Below are 17,642 nucleotides of genomic sequence, written 5' to 3'. Positions count from 1 at the left end.
AGGAGTAGAGGAGGTGGCAGCAGGCCTGCCTGCAAGTCGTGGTGGTGTCACCAACTCCTATGCAGAGCCAAGCATTCCATGTTTGGCAGCCGTCAGCAGGTTTACCCAATGCGCAGTGTACGTGATATACCTGCCCTGACCGTGCTTTGCAGACCAGGTATCAGTGGTCAGATGGACCCTTGCCCCAACACTGTGTGTCAGACATGCCATGACTTCCTTTTCCACAATCGAGTACAGGTTGGGGATTTCCTTTTGTGAAAATAAATTTCGGCCGGGTACCTTCCACTGCGGTGTCCCAATAGCTACAAATTTTTTGAAGGCCTCAGACTCCACCAGCTTGTATTGTAAAAGCTGGCGGGCTAAGAGTTCCGACAAGCCAGCTGTCAGACGCCGGTCAAGGGGGTGACTCTGTGACATTGGCTTCTTACGCTCAAACATTTCCTTGACAGACACCTGACTGTGGGCAGATGAGCAGGAACTGCTGAAGGTGAGAGGCAGAGTGGCGAATGGTTGAGAGGGGGCAAGGAGGACAGCAGTGGTTGACGTGGCTGAAGATGCTGGACCAGGAGGAGGATGGCGGCTTTGAGTTTGTGTGCTGCTTGTACTCATTTGTTGATCCCATAGGCGTTTGTGATTTGAGATCATGTGCCTTCGCAAAGCAGTTGTACCTAGGTGGGTGTTGGACTTCCCACGACTCCGTTTCTTTTGGCACAGGTTGCAAATGGCATCGCTGTTATCAGAGGCAGACACACAAAAAAAATGCCACACTGCTGAGCTTTGCAATGACGTCATTCTGGTGGTGGTAACAGCATGCGTTGATTGGCGTGCTGCCTGGCTGACCCGGGTGCCGATGCATGCTGTCTGACTGTGCCACTAGCTCCTTGCGACGACCTCCCCCTGCTTCCAACTCGTCTCCTCCTCTCTGTCTCCCCATCTGAACTATCCCCCTGTTCTTCTTCTCTTCGAGCGGGCACCCACGTGACATCCACGGACACATCGTCATCATCAACCGCTTCACTTGTATCTGACAACTCAGCAAAGGAAGCAGCAGCGGGTACAACATCATAATCATCACACCGTACGTCCATGTGTGTAATGCTGCCTGACTGAGACATATCCCTGTTATCTAAATCCTCTGGCAATAATGGTTGCGCATCACTCATTTCTTCCAACTGATGTGTAAATTACTCCTCTGACAGATCAAGTGAAGCAGCTGTGGTGTTAGTGTTGGTGATGGCGGCAGGCGGGCGAGTGGTAACTTGAGAGGTGCCCGAAGATGAGCTGGAGGAGGATGGTGTGTCAAGGTTCCGAGCGGAAGCTTTAGAAGATTGGGTGTCCTGTGTAAGCCAGTCAACTATGTCCTCAGAACTTTTCGAGTTCAGGGTACGTGGCCTCTGAACACTGGGCATTATTCTAAGGCCAAAGGAAATCACAGCACCACGACCACGATGGCCCCTGCGGGGTGGCATGCCTCTGCCTGTCATTTTTTTTTCCGATTAGTTGTACTATTCATGCAAGCTACTGTGACACCAGATATGAGTGGTGGCACGGGACACTGGCAGTAGTGGGCACAGTACACGCTGTAGGCCTGACACACACGCTTGCAATCAACTGCAATTAGATTGCAGTGAAAATGTTTTAGTTTTTTTTTAAATGCAAGCTACCATGACACCAGATATTAGTGGTGGCACTGGGCACTGGCAGTAGTGGGCACAGTACACACTGTAGGCCTGACACACACGCTTGCAGGCAACTGCAATTAGATTACAGTGAAAAAAAATTTTGTTTTTTTAAATGCAAGCTACTGTGACACCAGATATTAGTGGTGGCACTGGGCACTGGCAGTAGTGGGAATAGTACACGCTGTAGGCCTGACACACACGCTTGCAGGCAACTGCAATTAGATTTCAGTGAAAAAATTGTTTTTTATTTTAAATGCAAGCTACTGTGATACCAGATATTAGTGGTGGCACTGGCAGTAGTGGGCACAGTACAGGCTGTAGGCCTGACACACACGCTTACAGGCAACTGCAATTAGATTACAGTGAAAAAAAAATTGTTTTTTAAAATGCAAGCTACTGTGACGCCAGATATGAATGGTGGCACTGGGCACTGGCAGTAGTGGGCACAGTACACACTGTAGGCCTGACACACATGCTTGCAATCAACTGCAATTAGATTACAGTGAAAATGTTTTTTTTTTTTAAATGCAAGCTACTGTGACACCAGATATTAGTGGTGGCACTGGGTACTGGCAGTAGTGGGCACAGTACACACTGTAGGCCTGACACACACGCTTGCAGGCAACTGCAATTAGATTACAGTGAAAAAAATATATATTTTTTAAATGCAAGCTACTGTGACACCAGATATTAGTGGTGGCACTGGGCACTTGCACTAGTGGGCATAGTACACGCTGTGGGCCTGACAGACATGCTGGCAGGCAACTGCAATTAGATTACAGAGAAGAGAGAAAAAAAAAAAAGCAGACTGATGTACTAGCCCTAAAATTGGCTTTTTGGGGTGCTGTCAGGACGCTGTCCTTACAGCAGATCAGATGAGTCTTTGAGGACTGGAGTGGACACTGAATAAACTGGCCTAGCTATCGATTTCCCTATTAAATCAGCAGCAGCTACACTGTCCCTCCTCTCACTAACACTTCAGCTTCCGAATGAATCTAAGATGGATGCTGTCCAGGAGGTGGGAGGGTCTGGGAGGGAGGGTATGCTGCTGATTGGCTGGAATGTGTCTGCTGACTGTGAGGTACAGGGTCAAAGTTTGCTCAATGATGACGTATAGGGGCGGACTGAGCATCGCATATGTTCGCCCGCCGCTGCGAACGCGAACAAGCGATGTTCGCCGGCGAATAGTTCGGGACATCTCTAATCAGGGGTGCACGACTCGCTGGAGTGCCACATCTCCAGCATAGTAAATCTGCAAAAAAAGGGGGTTAGTCAGCACCTCCCAGTGCGCAGGTGCACGCTGCCATGGCAAAGACCTAGAAGAAAAAAAGACAATGCAGCAGCACCCTGCAAATCAGATAAAGTACAACAATGCCATAGTCACAAAAATAATGATTACAAAAATGATGGTGCTAATGCTCCGCTTATTTATAAAGTGAGATGCTTGGCCAATGCATTTTGTACAAAACCATCTGAGCCCGTCTGCCGTACTTTAAGGCGATCTCTGTTAGACGGGTCCTAACACTAAATACTACCTGTTATGCGCCATAATGGCAACCATAAAATTCAGGGAGTGTTGGATCCACATGCATGTTGGATCCACTCTGCCTTTTTCCATTTTTTGTGCCATAATGGCCTCCATTACAAGGGATGCAGGTACCAACATGCATGCCGAGCCCAGTCTATACCTTTCCTGGTGCTAGACAGCTTCCAATGAATGTAGTGAGAGCAGGCTACAGCTTTATACTGAAACTAATTAAAATCAGCCCATGGGGCAGACAGGCTAATCAGGAGTGCACGACTCGCTGGAGTGCCACATCTCCAGCATAGTAAATCTGCAAAAAAAGGGGGTTAGTCATCACCTCCCAGTGCGCAGGTGCACGCTGCCATTGCAAAGACCTAGAAGAAAAAAAGACAATGCAGCAGCACCCTGCAAATGAGATAAAGTACAACAATGCCAAAGTTACAAAAATAATGTTTACAAAAATTATGGTGCTAATTCTACGCTTATTTATAAAGTGAGATGCTTGGCCAATGCATTTTGTACAAAACCATCTTAGCCCGTCTGCCGCACATCAAGGCGATCTCTGTTAGACGGGTCCTAACACTAAATACTACCTGTTATGCGCCATAATGGCCGCCATAAAATTCAGGGAGTGTTGGATCCACATGCATGTTGGATCCACTCTGCCTTTTTCCATTTTTTGTGCTATAATGGCCTCCACCCCCCCCTCCCTCCCCAGTTTTAAATTCATTGGTGGCCAGTGTGCCCCCCCTCCCTCCCTCCACTGTATTACATTCATTGGTCGCCAGTGTGGCCCCCCTCCCTCCCCTGTATTACATTCATTGGTCGCCAGTGTGGCCCCCCCTCCCTCCCCTGTATTACTGTACATTCATTGATGGCCAGTGGGCCCCCCACTCCCTCCCCTGTATTACTGTACATTCATTGGTGGCCAGTGCGGCCCCCCTCCCTCCCCCTCCTAATTAAAATCCCCCCCTATCATTGGTGGCAGCGGAGAGTTCCGATCGGAGTCCCAGTTTAATCGCTGGGGCTCCGATCGGTTACCACGGCAACCAGGACGCTACTGCAGTCCTGGTTGCCATGGTTACTTAGCAATTTTTAGAAGCATTATACTTACCTGCGATGTCTGTGACCGGCCGGGCACTCCTCCTACTAGTAAGTGACAGGTCTGTGCTATAAGCAATGCGCCGCACAGACCTTTCACTTACCAGTAGGAGGAGCGCCCGGCCGGTCACAGACAGCGAAGGTAAGTATAATGCTTTTAAAATTGCTAAGTAACCATGGCAACCAGGACTGCAGTAGCTTCCTGGTTGCCATGGTTACCGATCGGAGTCCCAGCGATTAAACTGGGACTCCGATCGGAACTCTCCGCTGCCACCAATGATGGGGGGGGGGGGATTTTAATTAGAAGTGGGAGGGAGGGGGGGCCCACTGGCTACCAATGAATGTACAGTAATACAGGGGAGGGGGGGCCGCACTGGCCACCAATGAATGTAATACAGGGGAGGGAGGGGGGGCACACTGGCCACCAATGAATTTAAAACTGGGGAGGGAGAAGGGATGCCCCCTCCTGCCTGGAAGCACCTGATCTCTTACAGGGGGCTGTGATACGCACAATTAACCCCTCAGTTGGGGAACTTGAGGGGTTAATTGTGCGGATCACAGCCCCCTGTAAGAGATCGGGTGCTGCCAGGCAGCAGGGGGCAGTCATGTACACAGTTCGTAGTATATTCTAACTTGAAGCGTCCCCATCACTATGGGAATGCCTCTGTGTTAGAATATACTGTCGGATATGAGTTTTCACGATCTAACTCAAATCCGATGGTATATTCTAACATAGAGGCGTTCCCATAGTGATGGGGACGCTTCAACTTAAAATATACCATCGGATTGGAGAAAAATCCGATCCGATGGTATAATAGGGACTCCTGACTTTACATTGAAAGTCAATGGGGGACGGATCCGTTTGCAATTGCACCATATTGTGTCAAACGGATCCGTCCCCATTGACTTGCATTGTAAATCAGGACGGATCCGTTTGGCTCCGCACGGCCAGGCGGACACCAAAACGACTTTTTCTTCATGTTCGTGGATCCTCCAAAAATCAAGGAAGACCCACGGAAGAAAAAACGGACATGGATCACGGACCTACGGACCCCGTTTTTGCGGACCTTAAAAAAAAAACGGTTGTGTGCATGAGGCCTTATACTGAAAGTAATTAAAATCAGCCTATGGGGCAGACAGGCTAATCAGGAGAGCACGACTCGCTGGAGTGGCACATCTCCAGCATAGTAAATCTGCAAAAAAAGGGGGTTAGTCAGCACCTCCCAGTGCGCAGGTGCACGCTGCCATGGCAAAGACCTAGAATAAAAAAAAGACAATGTAGCAGCATCCTGCAAATCAGATAAAGTACAACAATGCCATAGTCACAAAAATAATGATTACTAAAATTATGATGCTAATTCTACGCTTATTTATAAAGTGAGATGCTTGGCCAATGCTCTTTGTACAAAACCATCTGAGCCCGTCTGCCGTACGTCAAGGCGATCTCTGTTAGACGGGTCCTAACACTAAATACAACCTGTTATGCGCCATAATGGCTGCCATAAAATTCAGGGAGTGTTGGATCAGAGAAGCTAGGAACCCCTGTACTACTGTGTTTGCCATGGAACTCTTGGCTTGCCCCTTGTCTAGTGTCCTTTCCTAAAGGACGGTCAGCGCAGCAAGGGGGATCGTGACTGATAAGCGCACTCGCCTAGCTCACAACAGTGTGGACTACCTCACATTTCTAAAAATGAATGAGGCATGGATCTCCAAGGAATTCAACACATGTGAAGAGTCGACCACATTTAATTGAATTTCTTCATGACAGCCCACAAATATCCGCCACCACCCAGAACAAGTAATGGTCCCTGTGTTAGGTAAATACAGCGGCATAAAATGCCTTTTCTGTCCGTTGAATGCCTAATGTTTTGGGCCTCGGAGGAATTCAACACCTGTGACAACCATCTGTTTTAACTATTATCATTTGGGATTTTTTCAAGAGGGGGGATTTCGTTAGCCATGTTTTTTATCCAGTTTTATATTTTTTGTTCTTTTAAACATATGTATTTGACCTGAATTTGTACTGGACTTCAGTAAAATTGATATCCATTGCCAGTCTAATAGACCTCCAGCCACATACTAGTTCTTTTATGTATGACGCTGAATGCATAATTTTTGGGGCCTGTAGTCCACTGGCCTGCTGTAAAATTGATATCCAATGACTGTGTAATCTACTTCCAGCCACATACTTACTTGTTCTTTTATGTACGCTGAATGCATATTTTTTGGGGCCTGTAGCACACTGGCCTGCTGTAAATTTGATATCCAATGACCGTGTAATCTACCTCCAGCCACATACTTACTTGTTCTTTTATGTACGCTGAATGCATAATTTTTGGGGCCTGTAGCACACTGGCCTGCTGTAAAATTGATATCCAATGACTGTGTAATCTACCTCCAGCCACATACTTACCTGTTCTTTTATGTACGCTGAATGCATAATTTTTGGGGCCTGTAGTACACTGGCCTGCTGTAAAATTGATATCCAATGACCGTGTAATCTACCTCCAGCCACATACTTACTTGTTCTTTTCTGTACGCTGAATGCATCATTTTTGGGGCCTGTAGTACACTGGCCTGCTGTAAAATTGATATCCAATGACCGTGTAATCTACCTTTAGCCACATACTTACTTGTTCTTTTCTGTTCGCTGAATGCATAATTTTTGGGGCCTGTAGTACACTGGCCTGCTGTAAAATTGATATCCAATGACCGTGTAATCTACCTCCAGCCACATACTTACCTGTTCTTTTATGTACGCTGAATGCATAATTTTTGGGGCCTGTAGTACACTGGCCTGCTGTAAAATTGATATCCAATGACCGTGTAATCTACCTCCAGCCACATACTTACTTGTTCTTTTCTGTACGCTGAATGCATCATTTTTGGGGCCTGTAGTACACTGGCCTGCTGTAAAATTGATATCCAATGACCGTGTAATCTACCTTTAGCCACATACTTACTTGTTCTTTTCTGTTCGCTGAATGCATAATTTTTGGGGCCTGTAGTACACTGGCCTGCTGTAAAATTGATATCCAATGACTGTGTAATCTATCTCCAGCCACATACTTGTTCTTTTATGTACGCTGAATGCATAATTTTTGGGGCCTGTAGTACACTGGCCTGCTGTAAAATTGATATCCAATGACCGTGTAATCTTCCTCCAGCCACATACTTACCTGTTCTTTTCTGTTCGCTGAATGCATAATTTTTGGGGCCTGTAGTACACTGGCCTGCTGTAAAATTGATATCCAATGACTGTGTAATCTATCTCCAGCCACATACTTGTTCTTTTATGTACGCTGAATGCATAATTTTTGGGGCCTGTAGTACACTGGCCTGCTGTAAAATTGATATCCAATGACCGTGTAATCTACCTCCAGCCACATACTTACCTGTTCTTTTCTGTTCGCTGAATGCATAATTTTTGGGGCCTGTAGTACACTGGCCTGCTGTAAAATTGATATCCAATGACTGTGTAATCTATCTCCAGTCACATACTTGTTCTTTTATGTACGCTGAATGCATAATTTTTGGGGCCTGTAGTACACTGGCCTGCTGTAAAATTGATATCCAATGACCGTGTAATCTACCTCCAGCCACATACTTACCTGTTCTTTTCTGTTCGCTGAATGCATAATTTTTTGGGCCTGTAGTACACTGGCCTGCTGTAAAATTGATATCCAATGACCGTGTAATCTATCTCCAGCCACATACTTGTTCTTTTATGTACGCTGAATGCATAATTTTTGGGGCCTGTAGTACACTGGCCTGCTGTAAAATTGATATCCAATGACCGTGTAATCTATCTCCAGCCACATACTTGTTCTTTTATGTACGCTGAATGCATAATTTTTGGGGCCTGTAGTACACTGGCCTGCTGTAAAATTGATATCCAATGACCGTGTAATCTATCTCCAGCCACATACTTGTTCTTTTATGTACGCTGAATGCATAATTTTTGGGGCCTGTAGTACACTGGCCTGCTGTAAAATTGATATCCAATGACCGTGTAATCTACCTTTAGCCACATACTTACTTGTTCTTTTCTGTTCGCTGAATTCATAATTTTTGGGGCCTGTAGTACACTGGCCTGCTGTAAAATTGATATCCAATGACTGTGTAATCTATCTCCAGCCACATACTTGTTCTTTTATGTACGCTGAATGCATAATTGTTGGGGCCTGTAGTACACTGGCCTGCTGTAAAATTGATATCCAATGACTTTAATCTACCTTCAGCCACATACTTACTTGTTCTTTTCTGTAAGCTGAATGCATAATTTTTGGGGCCTGTAGTACACTGGCCTGCTGTAAAATTGATATCCAATGACCGTGTAATCTACCTCCAGCCACATACTTACTTGTTCTTTTATGTATGATTCTGAATGCATAATTTTTGGGGCCTGTAGCACACTGGCCTGCTGTAAAATTGATATCCAATGACTGTGTAATCTACCTCCAGCCACATACTTACTTGTTCTTTTATGTACGCTGAATGAATAATTTTTGGGGCCTGTAGTACACTGGCCTGCTGTAAAGTTGATATCCAATGACCGTGTAATCTACCTCCAGCCACATACTTACCTGTTCTTTTATGTACGCTGAATGAATAATTTTTGGGGCCTGTAGCACACTGGCCTGCTGTAAAGTTGATATCCAATGACCGTGTAATCTACCTCCAGCCACATACTTACCTGTTCTTTTATGTACGCTGAATGCATAATTTTTGGGGCCTGTAGTACACTGGCCTGCTGTAAAATTGATATCCAATGACCGTGTAATCAACCTCCAGCCACATACTTACTTGTTCTTTTCTGTACGCTGAATGCATCATTTTTGGGGCCTGTAGTACACTGGCCTGCTGTAAAATTGATATCCAATGACCGTGTAATCTACCTTTAGCCACATACTTACTTGTTCTTTTCTGTTCGCTGAATGCATAATTTTTGGGGCCTGTAGTACACTGGCCTGCTGTAAAATTGATATCCAATGACCGTGTAATCTACCTCCAGCCACATACTTACCTGTTCTTTTATGTACGCTGAATGCATAATTTTTGGGGCCTGTAGTACACTGGCCTGCTGTAAAATTGATATCCAATGACCGTGTAATCTACCTCCAGCCACATACTTACTTGTTTTTTTCTGTACGCTGAATGCATCATTTTTGAGGCCTGTAGTACACTGGCCTGCTGTAAAATTGATATCCAATGACCGTGTAATCTACCTTTAGCCACATACTTACTTGTTCTTTTCTGTTCGCTGAATGCATAATTTTTGGGGCCTGTAGTACACTGGCCTGCTGTAAAATTGATATCCAATGACTGTGTAATCTATCTCCAGCCACATACTTGTTCTTTTATGTACGCTGAATGCATAATTGTTGGGGCCTGTAGTACACTGGCCTGCTGTAAAATTGATATCCAATGACTGTAATCTACCTTCAGCCACATACTTACTTGTACTTTTCTGTAAGCTGAATGCATAATTTTTGGGGCCTGTAGTACACTGGCCTGCTGTAAAATTGATATCCAATGACCGTGTAATCAACCTCCAGTCACATACTTACTTGTTCTTTTTTGTATGCTGAATGCATAATTTTTGGGGCCTGTAGTCCACTGAACTGCTGTAAAATTGATATCCATTGACCCTGTAATCTACCTTCAGCCACATATTTACTTGATCATTTATGTCCGGTGAATGCCTAATGTTTGGGGCCTGTAGTCCAGTGGCCTACAGTAAAATTTTTATCCATTGACCACATAATGCACCTCGAGCCACATAATCAGAATTTCTTTTATGTCAGTTGAATGCCTAATTTTTAAGGCCCGTACTCCCGTGACCTAAAATAAAAATTTTCTATGCTCCAACAGGGTACATTTAAGAGAATTTCCCTTTAAGACACATAAAAATGTCCCCTGATTAAGACATATTTTTTGTCATTGATCCCCCTCTATTATGTCACTGTCCATGTTGTGGGACTATTTGTGCACTTCTACTAAGTATTTGGTGGCTGCAAATATGAGCTGAAGGTTTTTTAGGTTAGCCTGCCATTAAAGTGAATGGGGCCCGCCGCAAACTTGCGGTTCGCGAACATTTGATCAAATGTTCATCTCTTTTCAGGGGGTCACACTCACAGATATCTCACCAGACAACGGATTTTCATGTCCAAACTGTGCATTTATTTTGATAGTCTTCTTATAAAGGATAGTGCAGGTATACATCACTGGGTGGGGTGAGGTTCCCGCACCGCCAACACTTAAAACACAAATAAACTCCTGCCCGTCTAGGCGCTACCTAACAAAATATGTCCCTACCTCACTCATAGGGCACAGTTCACATATGGACATTATATGCGGCTTTCCTCAGCCAACATCAATACTGCAGCATCCAGGCTGTGGCAACTCCAGTACCTTTTAGGGGAGTGTGGCCCAGTAGTCCTCCAGACGCTGGGCGTGCAACCCTCGTTCTCTAGGTGTTGCTAGGTCCTCCAAACCTCAGGCTATTCAAAGCCTTGTGGCCCCTCAGTCCTCCTGACTGAGACCACACACAGAGCCTCTGCTTCACAAAACAGTCTTGCTCTCCCTCCTCCGACTGACCTACTCTGAGGCGCTTTATGCCAACCTGATTACAGCAGGCCTCACCTGCGATCACCTCAGGTAGAAAGGAAAACCCGTACTGGAAGGGTGTGGACTGGGAACTCCCTCTACCAAGCCTAGCCACCAGTCCAAGTAAAATCCAGCCCAGAAAATGTATACAGAAATGTCTCAGCAAACTATGCTTTGCTGAGACTACTGCCACTCTCTGGATTTTATCTGTCTCACCCATCTGAGGTACCTGAAGTGGGACAACACACTTTCCAACACTGTTCACATTACCACAATATATATGGTATATCTGCTGTGCCTTATTTTAAGGGATTATCTCACACACAACCCCTTTGGTATGGGTGCCACTCCTGCCTCCTGCCACCTTCTGCTAAGGAAACATAGTATTTCAGAGTAGCCATTCTAATGAATACCTATCTAATACATCCATCACTCAAGTCCAACCCTTTAGGTTGCCTTCATTAAACAATCCCTTTAAGAAATTGTGTGTCATCTGCTATTCCAATGATGGAACTTTTAGAATAAATAGCTCAACAGATTGTCCAAGTGCATTGACTTCTACACATTTTATAGTATGATATATCCAGTCAATTTTCTATGTGACTGTAATGGAAGACCCTTTAGTTTTTATGTATAAAAGCAGGAAAAGCAGTGTGAATAGAATATGTACTATTTCTACATTTGTGAACAGTGCAAACATTTGCAGAAAACTCGTAAATTAAAGGAAATGTGTCACCAAAATGTTTATCTGCCAGTTAAAACCAGATAGCAGCACACATAATTTTTTCTGATTTTATTTTCCGATTGTAGATCTTTTAGTTCTATTTCCTTAACATGATTATGGGGGCGGCCATCTTGACTGAGCTGTTCTAAACAGCATTTACAAAGCATTAAAAAAATTGCTTTATGGCAGCCCCATGGTCCACATACACAATGGTCAGAAGGGGACCCTATTGACTTATATGGGAGATTTTTCTGTGCATGCTCTATGACCTGTTTAGAGATCTTGTACAAGAATAGATAAGCTTTGACAATCACCCACTGTGAATGGTGGATCCTGTCCTATCTACCCACAGAGGTGATATCTCCTTACCATTACAAGCAGGTTTAGAATAATATATATCTGCAGCAAAGTAATTTGTACAGACCAACAAGTGGCGCCTACTAGACTTAGTGGCCAGTGCGAAAAATGTGATTTAAACAATAGGTAATTTTCTGATGAAACATACCCTTAAGATCCTGCCCATGCAGTTTACCTATGGAATTGGATTTATCTGAGGTTCTCAGGTAGCGATGGACGAACATTGGCCTGGTCGATTTGCGAATGCACTTTTGCGATCAAATATTCACGAACCGCTCGTTCGCGGCGGACCCCATTGACTTGAATGGCAGGCGAACCTGAAAAACCTTCAGGTCATATTTGCAGAAACCAAATACTTATAGTACCACAACATTGACAGTGACATACCAGAGGGGGATCAATGGCAAAAATTCCCACAAAAAAATATGTATTTTAATCAGGGGCCATTTTCGTGCGCATTAAAGGGAAACTCTCAAAAATGTGCCCTGCTAGAGCCTAGAAATTTTTTTATTTTAAGCCACGGGAGTACAGACCCCAAAAGTTAGGCATTCACCTGACAGAAAAGAACAAGTAATTATGTTGCAGGAGGTACATTAGACGGTCACTGGATAACAGTTTTACTGTAGGCCAGTGGAGCACAGGCCCCAAAAATTATGCATTCAACGGACAAAAAAGAACAAGTGATTATGTGGCTGGAGGTACATTAGGCGGTCACTGGATAACAATTTTACTGTAGGCCAGTACAGGCCCCAAAATTTAGCCATTCACTGGACAGAAAAGAACAAGTGATTATGTGGCTGGAGGTACATTAGGCGGTCACTGGATAACAATTTTACTGTAGGCCAGTACATGCCCCAAAAATTAGGCATTCATCTGACAGAAAAGAACAAGTAATTATGTGGCTGGAGGTAACAATTTTACAGTAGGCCACTGGAGTAGAAGCCCCAAAAATTAGGCATTCACCTGATAGAAAAGGCCTTTTATGCTGCTGTATATACATAAGACAAGGACCATTCTTTGTTCTGGGTGGTGGTGGAAAAGTGTGGGCTGACATGAGTAAATTCAATTACACGTGGTCGTCACATGTGTTAAATTCCTCTGAGATCCGTGCCTCATTCATTTTTAGAAATGTGAGGTAGTTCACACTGTCGTGAGCTAGGCGAGTGCACTTTACGGTCACGATCCCCCCTGCTGCGCTGAATGTCCAATCGGACAGGACACTAGATGAGGGGCAAGCCAAGAGTTCTATAGCAAATTGTGCCAGCTCTGGCCACAGGTAAAGCCTGCACACCCAGTAGTCCAGCGGTTCCTTGCTTCTCAGACATCCACATCGGCCGTTACCCGATATAGTCGGACACCTGTCGGTCTAGGCGTTCCCTGAGGCTGGATCCGGAGGGCGGCTGTCGATGGTTTGGCTGCAAGAATGATCTCATATCCGAAGTGACCAACACATCTTCAAACCACCCTCTTTTTGCAAGCGCGCTAGGATTGGTACCCGCACCTGTTTCGCTGTGGATGGAAATTCCTCTGCCAGCGCCCGCAAAAGCAGAATACAGCATTTCTCGCAGCAAGGCCTGGAAATGCTGCTTTCTGACAGCCCTCTGTGATGCTGGTAACATGTCTGCCATTTTGTTTTTGTACCGGGGTCTAAGTACGTTGCCACACAGTACTGGTCCTTGCCCTTTATGCTTTTTATACGGGGGACCCTCTTAAAACACTGGAGCATGAAGGCTCCCATTTGCTCTAATTTGGAAGTGATGGCGCGTCCTGGCTCCTGCTCATCGCCCAGGAGAATGTTGTCCTCGGTCTCCACCCCCCATCCACGGACAACACCAGGGATCCCAGAAAAGTTTAAAGTCCCCCTTAAAGACTGCTCTTCTTGCTCCTCCTCCTCCTCCCCCTAGCCACCATCTTCCAGGTCCTGCTCATCGATGGCTTGATCAATGACACAACGCAATGTATGCTCCAGAATGAAGGTGTAAGGTACGATGTTACTGATAGTGCCCTGGCTGCGACTGACCAGTTTGGTGATCTCATCAAATGGCCGCAGAAGTTTGCATGCGTCGGGCATGAGCAGCCACTGGCGCGGTGAAAATAAACCAAGCTCCCCAGAACCTGTCCTGCTGCAGAGTTCGTACAAGTAGTCGTTAATGACACGTTTCTGCTGGAGCAGCCTATCAAGCATATACAAGATGGAGTTCCAGTGTGTCAGGCTGTCACAAATCAGACGTCTGATGGGCAGGTGGTGTCGCCACTGAAAGTCAGCAAGGCGAGCCATGGCCGTGTAAGATCTTCTAAAATGGCCAGAGATTTTCCTGGCCTGCCGCAAGACATCCTGGACCCGGGGTATTTGGCAGCCAATTGCTGCACGACTAAGTTCTGAACGTGTTCCATGCACGGCACGTGTGTCATTTTTCCCTGTTTCAGCGCGCTCAGCAGATTGGCACCGTTGTCACACACCACTTTCTAACTGTCAAACTGAGCGCGGTTAGCCACTGATCGGCCTGTGACCGCAGAACTGAAAGCAGTGCAGGACCATTGTGGCTCTTAGCTTCCAGGCACAACAGCCGCAGCACAGCATGGCAACATCTAACCTGGCACGGCGAATAAGTTCTGGGGAGCTATGGGGTGCAGTGGAAGAGGCAGTATAAGATGAAATGGAGGAGTCAGCCGAGGAGGAGACGGAGGATGGAGTAGGAGGAGGAGAAGAAGAGGCAGACCTGCATGCAATCCATGGTGGTAACACCAAATCCACACGGGTGCCAAGGATTACATGCTTGACGGCCGTCAGAAGGTTCACCCAGTGGGCAGTAAAAGTTATGTACCTTTCCTGCCAGTGTTTGCTAGACCACGTGTCTGTGGTCAGATGTATCTTGGCACCAACACTGTGTGCCAGAGATATATTCACTTGCCGCTGAACGTGGCCATATACAGTGCCTTGCAAAAGTATTAACCTCCTTGACTTTTTTCGTATTTTGTTACATTACAGCCTTAAGTTCAATGTTGTGTTAATCTGAATTTTATGTGATGGATCAGAACACAATAGTCTAAGTTGGTGAAGTGAAATGAGAAAAATATATAACTAAAACTATTGTTTAGAAATAGTAAATAGAAAATTGGCATGTGCGTATGTATTCACCCCCTTTGTTAGGAAGCCCATAAAAAGCTCTAGTGCATCCATTTACCTTCAGTAGTCACATAATTAGTGAAATGATGTACATCTGCGTGCAATTTAAGTGTCACATGATCTGTCATTACATATACACACCTTTTTTAAAAGGCCCCAGAGGCTGCAACACCTAAGCAAGAGGCATCACTAACCCAACACTGCCATGAAGACCAAGGAACTCTCCAAACAAGTAAGAAATATTCTTGTGAAGTATAAGTCAGGGTTAGGTTATAAAAAAATATCCAAATATTTGATGATCCTTAGGATCACCTTCAAATCTATCATAGCCAAATGGAAAGAACATGGCACAACAGCAAACCTGCCAAGAGGCAGCCGCCCACTAAGACTCACGGACCGGTCAAGGAGGCCATTAATATGAGAGGCAGCACAGAGACCCAAGGTAACCCTGGAAGAACTGCAGAGTCCCACAGCAGAGACTGGAGTATCTGTACATAGGACGACAATGAGCTATATGCTCCATAGAGTTGGGCTTTATGGCAGAGTGGCCAGAGGAAAGCCATTACTTTCAGCTAAAAACAGGCACTTTGTGAGTTTGCGAAAAGGCATGTGGGAGACTCCCAAAATGTACGGAGGAAGGTGCTCTGGTCTGATGAGACAAAAATTTAACTTTTCGGCCATCAAAAAAAAAACGCAACACATCACCCAAAGAACACCATCCCCACAGTGAAACATGGTGGTCGGGATGTTTTTCAGCAGCCGGGACTGTGAAACTGGTCATAGTTGAGGGAAAGATGCTAAATACAGGGATATTCTTCAGCAAAACCTGTACCACTCTGTGCGTGATTTGAGGCTAGGACAGAAGTTCACCTTTCAGCAGGACAATGACTCCAAACACACTACTAAAACAACACTTGAGTGGTTTAAGAGGAAACATGTAAATGTGTTAGAATGGCCTAGTCAAAGCCCACATCGCAATCCAATAAAAAAAAATTGTGGTCAGACTTAAAGATTGCTGTTCAAAAGTGCAAACCATCCAACTTGAAGCAGCTGGAGCAGTTTTGAAAGGAGGAATGGGCAAAAATCACAGTGGTAAGATGTGGCAAGCTCATAGAGATTTATCCAAAGTGACTTGGAGCTGTGATTGGTGCAAAAGGTGGCTCTACAAAGCTTTGACTTTAGGGGGGTGAATAGTTATGCACATTGACTTTTTCTTTTTTTATTTGCTGTTTGCTTCACAATAAAAAAAAAATATATTACTTCAAAGTTGTGGGCATGTTCTGAAAATTAAGTGATGCAAATCCTCAAACAATCCATGTTAATTCCAGGTTGTGAGGCACCAAAATACGAAAAAAGTTAAGGGGGGTGAATACTTTTGCAAGGCACTGTAGCTCTGGGATGCCCTTCTGGGAGAAATATTTCCTTCCTTGGACTTTCCATTGTGGTATGCCGATGACCACAAATTCTGTGAATGCCTCCGAGTCCACTAATTTATATGGCAGTAGTTGGCGGGCTACTAGTTCCAGCAGTCAGCTGTTAGGCAAGAGGGTTATCCGGCGTCATCAACTTTTTACGCTCGAACATTTGGGCCACGGAAGCCTGCCTTCTATCAGATGAACGTGACAACGGCACGGTGGAAGGTGGAGTGAAGGACAAATGGGAGGAGAGAGGAGAAGGAGAAGAGGCAGGAGCGTCGGGAGTGTAGCTTTGTGGGTTCTGACGGCGTTGCTCCCACTGGGGTCGGTGATGGGAAGCCAGGTGCCTTCTTAAGGCGGTCATCCCTAAGTGAGTGTTGGGCTTACCGGGACTTATGCGTTGACAGCACAAACTGCAGATGGCAACACTATTGTCAGCAGCTGACATGTTATAAAAACTGCATCCATGTGACGGCATCCTGGGAGCACAAGATGTGACCGTGCATGGTGGATGGCTCGCTCCAGATACATTTGCAGTCTGCTTTTTGCCTCCTGTGCACTGCGAGTTCTGCCTGCTTCTCCTCCTTCTACTCCTTATCTGCTGCTCCGTCTCTCCCTCTGAACTCCCCTCCTCTTCCTCTCTTGTGGGCACCCACTGACATTAGAGATCTCGGAGTAGGTAGAAACAGCGGGGACCACCCTCCTTAGGCTGATCTGGGTACTGTTGTCCGACCGCTGGATGGCGGCCGTTGCTACCTCCTCTTCCTCATCCGATGCCAAGAATGGCTGCACATTGGTATGGTCTGGTAATGGATGGAAAAAAAATTCCTCTGACTCAAGTGGAGGGGCTATGGTGGTGTCTTTGGGGGTGCTCACAGCAGAGAGTGAGCAGGGTACAGATACAGAGGATTAGGAGGGTGCAGAAGCGGAAGGCTGAGTGAGCCACTCAACCAACTCTGGTGCGTTCTTTTTTCGCAATCGCACGCGCCTTTTCCAACTTCCCACTTATGCTCCTGCCTGGTGCACCTGCCCGACCCGACCACCCCTGCGGAACGGCCTGCCTCTTCCTCTGCCTGTCATTTTCAAAATGATCCTGTGCAAA

Source organism: Bufo bufo, chromosome 3, assembly GCF_905171765.1.
Source record: "Bufo bufo chromosome 3, aBufBuf1.1, whole genome shotgun sequence".
In the NCBI taxonomy this organism is placed as follows: domain Eukaryota; kingdom Metazoa; phylum Chordata; class Amphibia; order Anura; family Bufonidae; genus Bufo; species Bufo bufo.
Note: the sequence above shows the minus strand (reverse complement) of the source record.